This window comes from Dendronephthya gigantea, unplaced genomic scaffold (genome assembly GCF_004324835.1).
Source record: "Dendronephthya gigantea isolate DGI-Jeju-01 unplaced genomic scaffold, DenGig_1.0 000030F, whole genome shotgun sequence".
In the NCBI taxonomy this organism is placed as follows: Eukaryota; Metazoa; Cnidaria; class Anthozoa; order Malacalcyonacea; family Nephtheidae; genus Dendronephthya; species Dendronephthya gigantea.
This window is the reverse complement of record NW_021163040.1, coordinates 2,122,272-2,138,240: the sequence shown is the minus strand read 5'-3', so window position 1 is coordinate 2,138,240 and position 15,969 is coordinate 2,122,272.

The window sequence follows — 15,969 nt, the reverse complement described above, 5'->3', positions numbered from 1 at the left end:
TTTGCTGTTTCTCCAACTGTTCCTTTGAAAGTTAAGGTATTTAACTTTCCGGGATACCATGTCATAGATAGATCTGTGCTATGGGCATCAAAACACTTTGAAACGCCTCCTGACCGCCGCCACTTGCCTTGTTGACCGAAGGCATTCGCCACAAAATCTTGCAAGGATTCGTAGCTATCCTGCCATTTAATTCGCTTACCATCGTAAGAAATGCTATCCGATGTTATATACTTATTTATATTGAGGAAATCAAAGGCGTTAATGAGATTTTTATTTGTAGACTCGGAGCTATGAACACTGTGTCCATCCGCCATGACGTTATGTCGTGATTGAATAATGTGATGCAATAATCCGATCCATTTGTCCTAAAGATAGTATTTGGGATATGTTAAGAATATTCTGTTGAACTGTATCAATGTGCAAAAAATCCTACACAGCATTAAAATAAAAATACCTTCATAACTTTTAAAGCCTCTTCGTCAGTGGTTGCTTCATTCTCCCTACATCTACTTGAACAGTGCCAAAAATGTCTGATTATATGGGGTGACCAGTCTTTAATTTTGGCCATTGTTTTTGAATTTCCTAACTGAAGTGAGATCCAAATTGAAAGTAGTTTGCTAATTATAATAGCACAGTTGCACTTGTGTCAGTCTAACAGCAAGCTAAGTCTGCACATCAAATATGATATACAAAACTTGACAAGGCATTTTTAATGCTTCTGGACTTGTGCCACACATCCAAGCTATGAATCATACCCTGATATTCAGCTTCTGTGAAAGATAAAACATAAATCGACTTTTATTTAACTATTATAGCACTTTGTGACTTTTTTTCACCTAAAGGTTTTAAAACCTGGAGAAGAGCTAATATCTGTCTTGTAAAAATGCTTGTTGCGATAACTTATGTTAAGACAAAAGATTACCATTTAATGAAGTTGCAAATGATCATCACTATGCATCTTTCAGCCATTAAAAAGATGAAAAGGAAATATTTTAACATACCAAGTAATGCTTTAACAGATGTGGAAGCATCTGTCACCAGTTCCACGATTTTCAATTCATCCTTTAGACGATCAAGGCTTCTCTTGACTGCAATTTTTTCCATGTTGGTAGATTCAGCTGTGTAATTTCATGTGATCTGTACAACAAAAATCAAAAATGTTTTATGAAATCATAGATTTTTTACGTAAAAACTGTTGAGAAGAATTTACCAGAAGATCATACCTAATATCCTCCAAACTGCTATTATCGGAAAACACTTCTTCGTCATCAGTAAATATAGATGTATTTCCCTTATCCTCATCTCTTGGTGTGATATTATGACTTATGTATTATAAATAATATTTTCTTAATAATCTTATCAGCTTGTTACATGAAAGGTAATATTTATTGATACTGAGAAGTCAAATTATTAATAGCAGTATATTCCATAGGTTTATACCTTTCAAGTGATATACTTGGTCCACCAAAGTTTGAGTCACTGGCCATTGGTGGTAAAATCGGCGACTCCACAGGAACAACAATGTCTCTCACAGCTTTTAGCGGAGTCGATGTTGTCGGACCTCAAAATGCAATTTCAATGTTTTATTTTGGCTCACTGGATATATCTATGGTTACGCAAAGCATGCCCTTTTTTGAAAGGAAATCAATATTCTCCCTAGAGAAAAAAACCGCCTTTTCTTACCCTCGTTAGTGACATGTGACATAACCCCAATGTCATCTCCTCGTGCGCCACTGTCACATGTCTGCGTTCTACCTTTCGGTCCTTTCCTTACTGCAAAAACTGGCTGATTTATATTTTCCCTGAAAAAATGAAATTGCCTTTCTAATAGCCATGCTTTACCTTTAATCGAATTGTTTCAAATAATCAACTTTACCTTCTGCGAAATTCCAAGGACAGAAGATTAGCAGCAAAGTCGCTATCGCTACATTTTTCGTAACCTGCGTCGCTTTTCGCATCTCTCCATGCTTCAAATATCTTTAATGATAAATAAATGCGTTTGTTCGCACTATTCCAGCCTTTCTGTGAACTTATAGAACCACTATATTTTCGTTTCCTTCCTGAATTGTCGCGTCTGCCGCCATGCGCTCCCACACATGGCGCCGCCATCTTGGATATGAAACTTGATATCTACAGGCTGTAGTTTTCAAGTTTCTATATGCGCAGAAAGGATGCGCACGAGGTGACACAGCTCCTTTAAGTCTGATAATTAATTGGCTTATTTAAATGTTTAGTTGTGTTATATATATATATATACATATATATATATATATATAAAGATAAAATAAAATAAACTTGGTTTACTTCATAAGATTTTATTCACTACAAACTTGTTTCGTATGACAAGCAACGCTTGCCACACTCATCAGGTGAATTTAAAAAAAAAAAAAAAAAAAAAAAAAATATATAAATATATTTGACCAAGAGCCCAAGATGTACACAACTTTTTTTAGGAAGATATTTCGTCCTTGCTATGGAAAACTTGGGATATTGTCAAGCATTTATTCATCTATTCCCTTTTTGGCATTAACAGCAACGGCAACAAGTAATACCAAAACAGAAATTGTTAACTCAATTGGACTTATAAACCCAGCTTTTGTTGAAGTAAACCCTGATCGAGCAAACATTTTTCTAGCCTCTTATCCTCGTCCAACACAAGGGTATGATAAGTTGGGACGCATTCTAAATCCTATCATAGTTGTATTCGAAGAAAAACGTCAAGATTTCTCTTTGACATTGATATATGGAAACCTTGAGACAATATTGGAGTGCTTCAGGTAATTGTGTTTCTTTTAATATTTACCGACCTTAAAAAACTGATTAAGCCCATGTCTTGTGCGAATTTTTATTTCATTCTGTCAAATGATTTTATTTGAGTGAAGACCCTTGTATTTTAATGGTGAATTACAAGTACTGAAGTGACAAGGACTTCATATATCATTATAGTTTGCTGTTTGACAAATGTATGCATTGCAGTATAATATTTTTGTAATAATTAAAGGAATACTTTTCGGTAGGTATGCTAGTACCAAGCTGGGACGTTTACAGTATCATCCAATTGGTGCTTCCTCTTGCAGCAAGAACAGGCTTTTCACTCAATTTCATTCTCAGTATCCGGAATATGAACGAGAACGAATTGTAAAAGAACTAGTTCAAGGAACATCCAAACTACGTTTGCTTCTTGTGACAGTTGCATTGGTATTGGGGATGTACCAAATATCAGACGAGTGAACACATAGGAGTTCCCTACACTTAGAAGAGTACTTTCAGGAGGCAGGCAGGGGTGGCAGAGATGGATTGCCTGCAGCAGCCACCATGTACTACAATTCTTATGACCTCTCCAAGTCAAGGAAAGGTATGACATCCCACATGAGGAAATTTACAGACAACTAAATGTGAAAGAGTGTTCATTCTTTCTTATTTTGGTTACAAATACCCACCTAGAACTGATGAAGATCATTTTTGTTGTGATTATCATAAACGAATATGTTCATGTGATGAATGTATGCTTGAATCAGTTACACTGTTGTCAGTTCCAGTACCAATGAATCATTATCACCTCAAATGTACCTCTACTTTATGTGCTACTGGGGACCCTGAAGAATCTGCTCCTAGATCATTATTAATGATGAAGCTAAAAATTCAAGGGAGGAACTCTTAACATACAGACTATCCCTACATGGTTGTGGAAGAAGTTGTGCTGGAAGCAGCCTCACACGTGGTTTTAGCACTGAAATTGTTGATTTGGTTATAGAAAATGCACACCAGCTGACATCAGTGAGGATGTAATTAAAAAACTTCCACTATTTAACAATGAGCATGCTATAGATATATTTAGAATTTAAAAAAACATCTTGACATTAATTAGCAACACTAACAAGTCAGTTCTGCCATAATAGTTCATTTACACAGAGTATTCACTACATTAATGGGTTAGGACTACATATTGTCATTCTCAGAATCACTAATGTCAGTGTTTTCGGTATCAGAGTCTTCATCATCATCACTTTCATCTTTATATTCGTCATCACAGTCTGATGCAAAAATCTTTTGCTAGCCTTTTCTTGTGATTTGTAACCATTCATTTAAGGAAATGACATCAACAGATTCCAGTGTTGTTTCTTAACATTAGGGAAACGATGACAAATTTCGTCCTGCTGTGTATTGAAATGGTTGTTTCTTGTTCAAATGCTGATCATTTCTTTTACTGTTTCGTGGATACTTGCTTGAGTGTGTTTGCTTGAGTCTGGTGGTACACCAGTGTCCCGATCAATTGCATCCAAGATACTCCTCCAACCATATGCTGCTTGAGTGCCCCGTTCTACGGCCTTGAGCGATTTGTTCCCGCACAATCCTTTTAGAATGCCTTTAAAAGTCTTCACTAAAGTATCCATCCTTAAATCATTGGCACAATTTCAGCCAGGCCCACCAGCAGTATTAACAAATTGGCCGTGAATTATTCTATGTGCCATTTTCTCTGTGTATAATCCTTTCACATTTGTTATAGGCCGCATTGCTTCAAAGGCATACGTCATCATTCCCCTAGGACCTGCCCGGAAGTAAAGCATTAACATCTTCCAATTTCGCAGACACCTCTCTCCGTCTCCTTTCTCAGTATCGTTCATTTGCATTAAGAAAACACCTAGCTGTATACATTGCAAACCATAGTTCATAAGTCTGCTTGTTTCTCTATGGATTTAGGTGCAGTTGGTGCTGTATGGATAGCTGCTGTGCTGTTATTGCTTTGCTCACCTGATGCAACTGGACTAGGGTTGCTTGTGCTTGTTGTGCTCAATTTTGGGATGGTAAGGTGTGCTTTTGAGTCGTATACGTCACAATGTAAATCCATACACGGCAAAAACCATTTATGCAGTTATGATTTTGCCGGTTATGCTTTATTGTGGTAATGTTTTTATCAACATAGCAGATTCAAGAAAACAGCAGTTCGAAGACATTCAAATAAGGGCCTTGTGAACGGTCAAAGTAACTCTGTACGGTTACCGACAGTCCAACAAATTCGTAATAAAAACTGTGCTGTGGATGTTTTTAAATGTCTGAATGGCTTGGCGCCATCGGTTTATCAGGATTATTTTACAAGAACATGTCATACAAGGAGTACTCGAGGGAACAAGAAGAGCTTAGTTTTACCGAGAGTCCGAAGCGAATCTGGAAGAAAAACATTCGCATTTTATGGGGCAACAAGCTTACCCAATGACATGAAAACTGAGACCTCTATTCTCAATTTTAAAACAAAATTAAAGTTAATTGATTTGAGTGCATGTTTAAGGTTATAAGGCATGATTGTGTGAAATGAAAATTCTAGCAATCTCTCAGGCCAAGCTCTTGATACTGTATTTTTATAGCATACTTTCTATTGAACAAATTAGTTTTATATATTTATATAGTGTATTTAAGTAATATAAACGCAGGTCCTTGATTGATAACAGTATCAACTTATATACTGAAACAAGTTAACCTGTTGAAATATGATTAAATTATTATTATTATTATTATTATTATTATTTTTGTCACAAAACAAGTTGGCCAACTTGATGAGTGAATGAAGCAGATGGTTGGACTGCACCAACCACAATTAGGTAAACATTATCTGGTACTGCACCACATCCTTCTAAACAAACCACTTTACCTGCACCATCTCATAGGCAACTTCATCCCTGTTTGTTTCAAAATTATCACAACTTGACCTTCATAAGGAAAATTAAGTTAATTTTACTGCATTATTTTTGCTTTTGATGTGATAACATACAAATAAAATTGTGCAAATAATAAAATACAAGCTTGCATGGAGATTATTTGATTTTACATCTATATGCTACCTACAAAATAGTCTTTATGGCATAATATTAGAATCTATTTTTGATTTTTTGTGTGATCCATAGAGTAATCAATGCTTGCTTATTGTTGCAAATCAAGTTATGCAATAAAAGAACACATAAATTGTCATGTGAAATTAAAGCCTGTTAACACTGATGATTATCACTGCAATTTTCTGCCTCTGATATAATGATTTGAATAAATTCAGAAGATCTGTACTCATATTTAGTCATCCATATAAATCTGGGGCTGAAAATTGCAACAAAATTTTGTTGGTGTCTTACATACCTGGAATGAATGTAGCTATAGTTTGAACCACCACCATTGACTGTTTGGCTGTCGGGTGCTTGTAACTCATTCGCATTCTTCCTATTATCTTTTACTGCTTGCAGCTGGTGTCGTAGCTTTTTTCTGTATCAAACTCAACCAAAACATACTCTTTCACAAATGAGCCAATAGTTTCTCTGATAAATGCTTCAATAACTTCATTTGTGTCATCTTTGGTGGGAATGTTTATACCTTGTGGGGTGTCTTCCGATCTCTTCATGCCACACCATTGCATGAAAGCACAACATATGTATGCTTTGGTTGCAGACAGCATTAAATGCTCAGCACTGCGGTAATTCTTTTTAACCTTAGAATAAACATATACCATATTGAACTGTTGTCGAAGATTGTATAATGTCCCAACCTCTCGTCCACAAGATGCAGTTGCCTTGTACAGTTGTTTCCATATGAGCTAGAAAATACACACATTTCTAACTGTTAACAGATAAAATAACAATTTCCTGTGAATATCACCAGTTAGAATTAAAGTTTCTGAATAAAATAATTTCATATATGATAAATCTACTAGCTGTTGTTTGTATTGATAAATTGACAAATATTTTCTGTGAAGACTAATTGTCATAAATTTCCTGGTGGCAGTGCTGCTAGCATTGCCAGACATTTTCTGTTCATAACTTTAGTAAATTAAAGTTGGTGAATATACAATTAATACACTATAAGCAATTACAGTAATGCATGAAAATTGGTGGTCCTGCAGGTAAGCCAATGAGCGTTTAGTTAATATCTCAAAAAAGATGACGTTTCCTTAGGCGGAGTGACCCTCGGATAGTTTTCCCAAAATTCCGTATGAATTTCTGTTTTACTTCGCTAATTTGAAGGCTTTAGATGTTGTTTAAAACATAGAAACTGCAGGGTAATTTAGTTTAATCATCGGTAATTATTAGGTTGTAGTTTTTGTGGCGTTTCTTCAAGTATTTTTTTAGATATTTATACATTTACGAATGTATATCTGTCATATTTTGATAAACTCTTTCCTACCTTGTCATAATATATAGACCATAGGAAGCCCAGACAAATGAGTTGAAGTTAATAAAAATCCGTAAAACACTTGAGATATGTGTTAAAATTAATTAAAGTATGTAATATGCTACAAAACTACTGTTAGAACCATGTATGTAGCGTGCTCCAGAGGCGCTGCCATTTGACTATGCAACTAGTGACGTAACTTACTATATTATTAGGAAGGATGGAAACTCTCGCCTCAATTTTCAACATGTTCACAAATTAAAACACAATTTACTATGGTAAAACGGCACGTCGACTGCTAAATGCCTACCCTAGGTTTAAGTTGAATAATCAAACTATACTTTCATCACAAAAATAATGCTGAATTCAAAAGAAAGCGCTGGAAAAACGTGCACAAACTTTGTAAATTTGCCGAATTTTTCGTGAATTCATGCGGGATGTAAGTACCTACCCAAAATGGCGGCGGCAGAAGAATCTGATTGGTTGAGAAAGGTAAACAAAGTTTGAGAGATTTTGATAAACCGGGGGGGAGAAGCAAGCGCGGGAATAGTTAAAAAATTTTAAATAATATTACGCAAAATATTTTCATATATGTAAGATGTTTTAAATTGAAATATATCGACGAAGGCTATCATAATGTAAAAAGACAGGCGAGCAAGGCTTTTTCAGGTACAATTATATTTTTAATGTCATTTTTGCACAAATTGCTGGCAACGTTTCGCAAAACCGTATTGTCAAAGTCTTTCCGTACTTGCATAGTTCACGGCAAACGGCCGTCAAAAATGGCAAAACAAAATCAAGAAAATACGTACAAAAGGAACGTCAACAATTTCTTATGGTAAGTTCATAATTTAATTTGTATAAATATGAAATTGCAATAAAAATACCGCGACAATGTAAACAAATATAACATTATAAATTCAAGGTCCCCAGCCGTGTCTCGTACAAGTTTCAAAAACCAGGGTAAAGTGATAAACATGCCTATATTCACGTTCATTTCGCAAAATATTGTCAGGTGTTAAGGTTTCACATATATTTAAGGTCGATTTTGATAAGAAGGTTATAGTTTAAAAAACCTACCTTGAATATTTATTGAATCAAGTACTCGCATGTCCGTTTCAATCGAAATTGTCCACTCAAATGCATGTTTTTGGTGATTTCATTTATGATACACGTATAAAATGTCCATTTTCCCGACACACACGCAGTTTTTGATTAAAACACAGCCCGTTTTGGCGTTTCAGTGTTCTCTGCAGTCTAGATGACTCGTAGCACGAGTTTATATGCCTTTGCCCCTTCGACGATTTGAGAACACCCTCAAAAATTTGATTCAACAAATCCAGAAACTCCTCCGGTTAAGAAAACGTTAAAAAATGTTCCATATAGTTGTACAAATCTAAAATCCACCTGGTTCGATGCGACCTGAAAGAGAAAAAAAGCCAAAAATCGTATTTTCGAAAACAAGATGTAAGCGTGAAAAATCAACACCTAAAAACAGTGAAAATAAGCTGCAGAATATCAAGATCAAACTTAAAACTTGTTATTAACAGTATTACCTGTCTAAAATGTGTTTAAACGGTTGAATTACTCCCCAAAACCAGCATCAAAGAGCGTTTTTTTTCAACAAAGCGACCAAAAAACTGTCGCTTGCACGATGCTATTGCATTCTACTATTCCACGCATGCTCGAATGTAGTTTTAATTATTCCATGACACATGTGACATGTTTGAACGTCGACGTCAGTATAAATTATGTGAGGTCAAATATGTCGTAATTATATATGGAACCCGAGCGTGGAATAAATCGCACGCAAAGGCCATTTGCAATTTGCAACTATTAATTGAAGATATTCAAATTACAGCTAATGCACAAATGGATCGCGAATCGATAAAACTAACAGACGAACAACAACGGGCCGTGGACGCAGCTTTAAGTGGGCACAATGTCTGTATATTCGGTCGAGCAGGAGTTGGTAAAACAACAGTGGTGGAAACGATAAGGAAAGTTTTAGCTTCTGCTGGAAAAAAATGCCAGATCGTGTGTTCGAGCGGAATTTCGTGTGACGCCTATGATGGGTTCGCGAGCACGGTTCACTCCTACTATGGGTTACAAACCGCGGAGTTGCCTTACCCAAAATTATTGGAACGATCGCTGTCCAGAAATAATGTTGTCGAACAAATACGCGATGTTGATGTTCTCGTGTGGGATGAGATTTCAATGTCAAGCATGCGAGTTTTCGAACTTGTCAATGCCATACACCATACATTATCGCGCAATGCTAATGCGTTTGGAGGTATGCAAGTCCTCTTAGTTGGCGATTTTTGGCAACTCAAACCTGTGAGAAGTCTGCTAGATTCTGGGAAATCTATCTACGATTCCAAGCTTTTTGACGCTGTGTTTCCTCATAGAATAGAGCTTCAAACCATCCTCAGGCAACAGGCATCGGAACTTCGCTTACGAAAGGCTCTTGACCAGTTGCGGGAAGGAAAGTGTAACGAAGAAACCGAGAGATACTGGAAGTCTTTAAGCAGAAACCTAGATGACACCAATGCTGCGGAAGATCTATTACATATACTTTTTAGAAAATTGCCAGTCGAGATGCATAACCTCGACGTTCTCTCAAAATTACCAGGAACGCTTTTGACATTTGAAAGCAGAGAGAGTGGCCATTCCCAGTTATTGGACTGTCCATCGGAGAACATTTTGACCCTCAAGCAAGGGTGCAAAATAATGCTTCTCTACAACATCAATAAGGATTTGAAAAATGGTTACCGGGGAACATTTCTTGGCGTAGATCCTGAAAATGACGAACAACTACTTGTCACGTTTCCAAAGGTGGGAACAGTGAAAGTCGGGCGCAAGACGTGGTACAAGTATGACACTCGAGGTTCTGTATTGGCTACTCGAACACAGTTTCCCGTCACGCCTTGTTATGCTATAACCGTGCACAAAGCACAGGGACTAACGTTGAATACAGTTGTTGTCCACTGTTCTCAAGAGTTTGTCCCCAACCAAACCTACGTTGCCTTGTCAAGGGTGAAAAACGAAGCAGCTCTTCAAGTACTTGATTTCCAGCCACGATTCTTACTTCCTTTGCCAGAAAAACTAAAGACTGGAAACATCACAAAAGACAGTTGTGACAAGCTCTTAAAAGACCAAGCTGATGGATTATTTCAATGCTGCAGAAGGAAGACATTGGATGATAGCTTGCTAAATGGTGTTGAAGAAAGTTATGTTTCTCATCCAGATGTCAGTGATGAATGGAAGGACGAAAATGACGGTGAAGAGATGGCAAAGCAGTTGTTCGAGTCTAATACTGGGACTAAAGTCAATCTCGAAAACGTATTGTTATTAATGATGTGTGATTTTCAACAAAGTTTAAACATGCTGCCAGAGCGTTTCTCAGTAAAGGTCTTTCTAGAAAGTATCATAAATGATGAGCACGAAGACCCATACACCTCGCTTATCAAATCTGCAGCAAATTACGCCCTTGGTCACTTGGAAGTATTTCAATTGCTGGCGCATATCATTTGGTGCAGGATTTATTCATTATTTGAAGCATATTTATCGGAGAACGGAGAAAAAGTTCATATGACTAACAGCAACTTCACCTTCGTGACAGCTAAATTGCATCAGCTTTTTCTTACGAATGAATATCGAAGTGATATTATAAGTGCCTTTTCGGAAAGTTCGTGGTCAAAATTGGACGATGGTCAAAGGACACTTGGCGCGCAGTTAGCTTTTCACCTCTTTCAGTTATTAGCTAATGAACTAAGTACCTTGGTGCGGAAGAAAGAAGCTGGTCCGATTCCGTTTAATGTAAGGGATATGAGTCCTGATGGCAGAGGGAAGATACGATATATCGGTGGCTGGGCTGTGCGAAAAGCACTTCAAAAATCACGAAGGTATGTTTTTAAATATATATAACAACGTGCTTTTCCCGAAAGTATTTTTTTAATCTCTAGTAGGCAATTCCCATAACAGAATTTTTTTTCATAATAATTTTTTATTTTCCGCGTTTAAAACATTTTACAACCAAACTTTGCATCAGTTAATCTATTATCGTAATTGTCTATACGGCCACCAATGTGTATATATGATCTAAACCTACTATATTTTCCAGGTACCTCCTTGAGAACAAATTGTCACAAACACCACTAGTGAGGAGAAAGCTAAAATCAGAACTTGAAAAGATTAAATTGCTTGAAGAAAATGTCATTGTCCCTTACGAAAGCTTACAAAACACCTCTTCAAGTTTAGAGTCCACAACCATCACAGAATCCTTACAATATCGCGAAAGGGGTCTGCTCCACATCAGTGATGAAACCTTTGATTTTTTTCTATCGCTGGAACAAGCTAGAGTGGAGAAAATTAATCTGGAAAAGTTAGGTTCCTGCCAAAATGATATGGTGAATAACGCAATGAAAGAAGTCTGGGAAAATGAAGATCTCCAAAAAAAGTTTGATCAATTATTTAATGTTGCAGGAAATTCTGTAAGTGGGTATCTACAGGTTAAGTTGGTATAGCGGAAATGAATATAGTAAGCATACGACGGATTATAGGTTATTGGATATTATTTTATTTACAAACTGTGATTTGTGAAAATACCTTATTTTATAGATTTTAATTAAAGAAATCTACAAGGAAGTAACCACACGCTATTTTAGAATGGGCGCAGGTCAGTTTCTGCGAGATTTTCGCAGGGACTACCACGTGAAGAAGTCTCTGGCACATAGGAAAGCCATTATGGTAAGAAAAGAAAAGTTGCGAAGGCGGAAGATGAAAGTGGACTTAGCGAACATAAATCAGGATAAGAGCGCCGGGAAGAAAGTTTCGCACGCCAAATTGGTAGCACTTGTGGATGAGCTAAATGTGGAAGGATTGGTTTCTCTCTACAAGAAAAAGAGAGCGACGCATATGCTTGTAGATTCTTGTCCAAATGGAATAAGAAACAACTGGCTGCATCGCTGTTCGAAGGAATCCATATGCCTTGCCATCAGATAACCTCAACCTATTACGTCCATGTTGTTGGTGATGTGGAAAACGCAAACACGGTACCTGTGTTACGGTTACATCGAGTTTAATTATGCGCATGAGAAATGGAATAGAGCTTTACTATACCAGGCATTCTGAAAATCCGTGCGCAAACATTCTAAATTCAGTGAAATTTAAAATTTTAAATTTAAAATTTAAATTTTTTTAATTTAAATTTAAAATTCAGTGAAAGTTAAATCCGTGGCGTTACATTTTTAGACATATAATTTATTATACTTTATTAGTGTTGTTACATGGTGTAATATTTTTCATTGATTAATTGATTAACATTTGAAAACTAGTCCAGTTTGTCCCGTTCTGCTGTTATTTTCCCCCTTCTTTCCAAACACTTTATCCTTAGGCAATTGCACAAAAGAATCATTCTTTGTACATCCCGTGTTACACTTTACGCTAACTGTTGTTTGACCAAATATCACTGAGTTTTGGGTTGCTTGCACTAGTTGGTACGACGGGTTTTCGTTTTGCCCATTTGCGCCTCGTAGCTGGGAAAAGTGGTTCTCTAGTACATCCTGATTCAAAATAGCTGGTTTAATGAGTGAACCTGGAAAACGGTTCAATTTGGTCTTCACTAGGGAAACGAAACCAAGAATCATAGATTGGAGATCAAACCACAGTTTATGAGAAATGAACTCGTTCTCTGCCGATGCATTTTTCTTCCAGTCGGAGAAATACTGCAGGACTCCACATAGTTTTGAAAGACGGTCATCGTTTATGTCGTAAATGACTTGCTTGTCTGAGAAAAACTCAACAATAAAACTCGTATGTCGAAGAAATTGTATGGTAGCATTCAGTTTCTCCGATGACGGATCTCCTATACACGCGAGATGATCTTGGTAGGCCTAAAATAATATTTTTAGGTTATTAGCAACATTTGCATATAATGTAATATAGAAAAATTTATATACCTTCATGAGAATTAACATTTTCCTGTCTAAAACGTCTTCTGCCAAAGTATTACGCATTCTTGAGCATGGGTTTAGTTGGAAATGATCCTCAGTTAATTTTTCGTGAATATGGCATGAATTTTCGTTTTGGTCCCACATATACGCCTCTTTCCAGTAAGACCAGAATATAGACTGGCCATTAACAGTCAGCATTCTTGTTGTACCATGAGAAGAGCTCTTTTCCAAATTGTTACGAATCTTTTTTACGTTGTGCTAAAAAGATAATAGTAAGTATTAAACATTAAACCTGAATGCTATTACGACACTCACAGGTAATACCAGCATCGAGTGAAAAATAGCAGTGTTTTAATACCTTTGGATCCATCATTAATACCATTGGGTCCTCCGTCAGCATATTGTAAGCATTAAAGTGAAGATCCACCGGACTGCAATTATCGAAATGGATCTTGATGAACTGCCTATTTGACTCGCCCCCATCACATATTAAAAAATGGATGCTAAAAGAATGAAACAATTTATTGCGTTTCGTAGTGAAATCTTACAGTCCATTTTCATTAGATTACTCCGTATACGTATGGTCTCTTTAAGGCAATAATAAACCTGAATCCTGCTTTCCTCATCCGCAGCACACCTTCCCAAAATTGAAGATAAAGCACCGACGGAGGACATTCTGCCGTTGGAAAGTGCGCCAAAGGAAAGCAGAATCCGCTCCCACTTAAAAATTCAAATTGTAGTAAATGCGATGCTAGGTGGATGTCGCTAGAATCAGTTCCTACAAAGTAGAAAACGTATTAAGACATTCCTATGAGGTGATCAGTTTCTGATCATATGCATATTCTAGTGTTTGTTTAGTCTATACAATACATCAGCTTATTGCATATCCAAAAACCGTTCTATCTATAAACGGTGTTAAATAGATATACCTGTTTTAATTTTCTCCATGTCGTTGTTATATTTGCCAAGCGAAACTATACCGGTCAGTTCATGACGTCCTGCCTTTACTGTCATTTGCAAATCTTCCTAAAAGTCATCAAAATATATACAGTCAATTGAATATAAAGACGTTTGTTGATTTTTAAATCGCAATCCGTTATTCTGGTAACATAATTTTAATGGTTTATTCATGATCATTGATCAGAGAAAACGAGAAAACAGAGTGCCTGCAATTGCATGCTATGCTAGGTCAGGCTGAAGATGCGTTCATATAAAAAACAATTTGTATACTCAAACTGTTCCGCTGTTGCCATTTATTATTGATAACCGCACTAGTTAATTGCTTACTTGTATTTTCATCTCGTCTATGACAAAACCACCCCAGTAGTCCTGCGGTTTAAAACTCTGCCGTCTTGCTTCTTTCGCACACCAATCGATGACATCCTCATTCCATCCAGGGTCTTGACACACGGAATTCTTGTAGTACCTTAAAAAGGGCATATTTTTTTATACTCGCTAAATCAAGCCTGTGTCAATTCAACGACGCTGTTTAATTTTTTAACATACATTACCTGATCAGGCGATTACTTGGTAAAATGATAAACTCCCTCATGGTATCCAGTGCTTTAGGGTTTTTGCAATAGAGATCTAATGCTAACCTCACTATCCTTGAAATTAAATACAGCGATTAATAATTTTATAATTAATATAACTTCTTTAGCTTTTCAGAATTTTTTATTGAACTTTTTCACTATACAATGTTTGATACCTTGGGTCCCAACGGTAACCTCTTGGAGATTGCGCCAACAACTGCTTCTTTTGCATTTCCCACATTAGTTGCATTTGAGGTGGTACATCATTTTCATTTATCGACTGAAAAATTTTCGCTATATCCAAACTATCTTTCTCCATAAACTCTAGACTGGGGTCATCTTTCATGCATGTCTCCTTATTCTCTTTTCTTTTTTCCTTCTTTTGATAAGCAATTTTTTCCTCCAATCCTAGTCGATCTAGATAGCGAACATTACACTTCAGTGGAGGGGTGCAGCTTGGGTTTGATGCTTTCCGTTTTCTTGCTCTGTTGTTAAATAAATTGATGATGTACGAGCAGGGTGGACACGCCTTTCCGTTGAATTTGATCAGAAGACAGCAGTTGGAAATAAGCCGTAAATGCTCATCGCGATCTTTTGTAACAACTGCGAGCACACTTGAGCCGCAAACAGGAATCTTAAGATGTGCTGACGTTTCTTCTTTTGGTACTTCACGACCAATACATGGTGACGCTCGTTCAAAAAGATGAATCGCTTCCTCAATTGCCTGAATTGTGTAATTCATAATTTCCATTCCCTTTATTTGCTGTAATGCAACGTCATGTCCGTATGTTTGCATTTTTATCACGGGTTGAGGATCTATTTTTACCATAACAGTAAAAGCCAGGCGACGTCCATTTATAACAACCTCGTCACAGTCACTGGAAGAATTTGGAAATTTCATAAGTGTAACGAAACCTTTGCTTACACCAGATGTGTCAAGAAGCCAACCGGAGTGTTTATCGCAGAGAGACTCGATGTCTGTTAAGGTTTTGTCACCAAGATCTGTGATCTTCCGCTTAAATCTTTCAGTGGCGTATTTTTCTTGTAGGTGCCTATAAACACTTAATCCCCGATGATCATACGACACTTTTTCCCCCCAGATAGATTGAACGATCTTTCCCAATGAATTGGAGTTTAATTCCAATCCGGCTTTATGCGCACTTTCGAGTATCTCCTCAGACCGTAAGATCGAACTTTTAGACTGATTATATTCATAATTAGAAATAACCCTAAAACAGAATGAATGAAACTTTTTCAAAGTATGTTTCATGATAAAAAAATCTTTTAAAATTCTTATGATACATTCACGCTGCAAATTGCAAATGGCCTTTGCG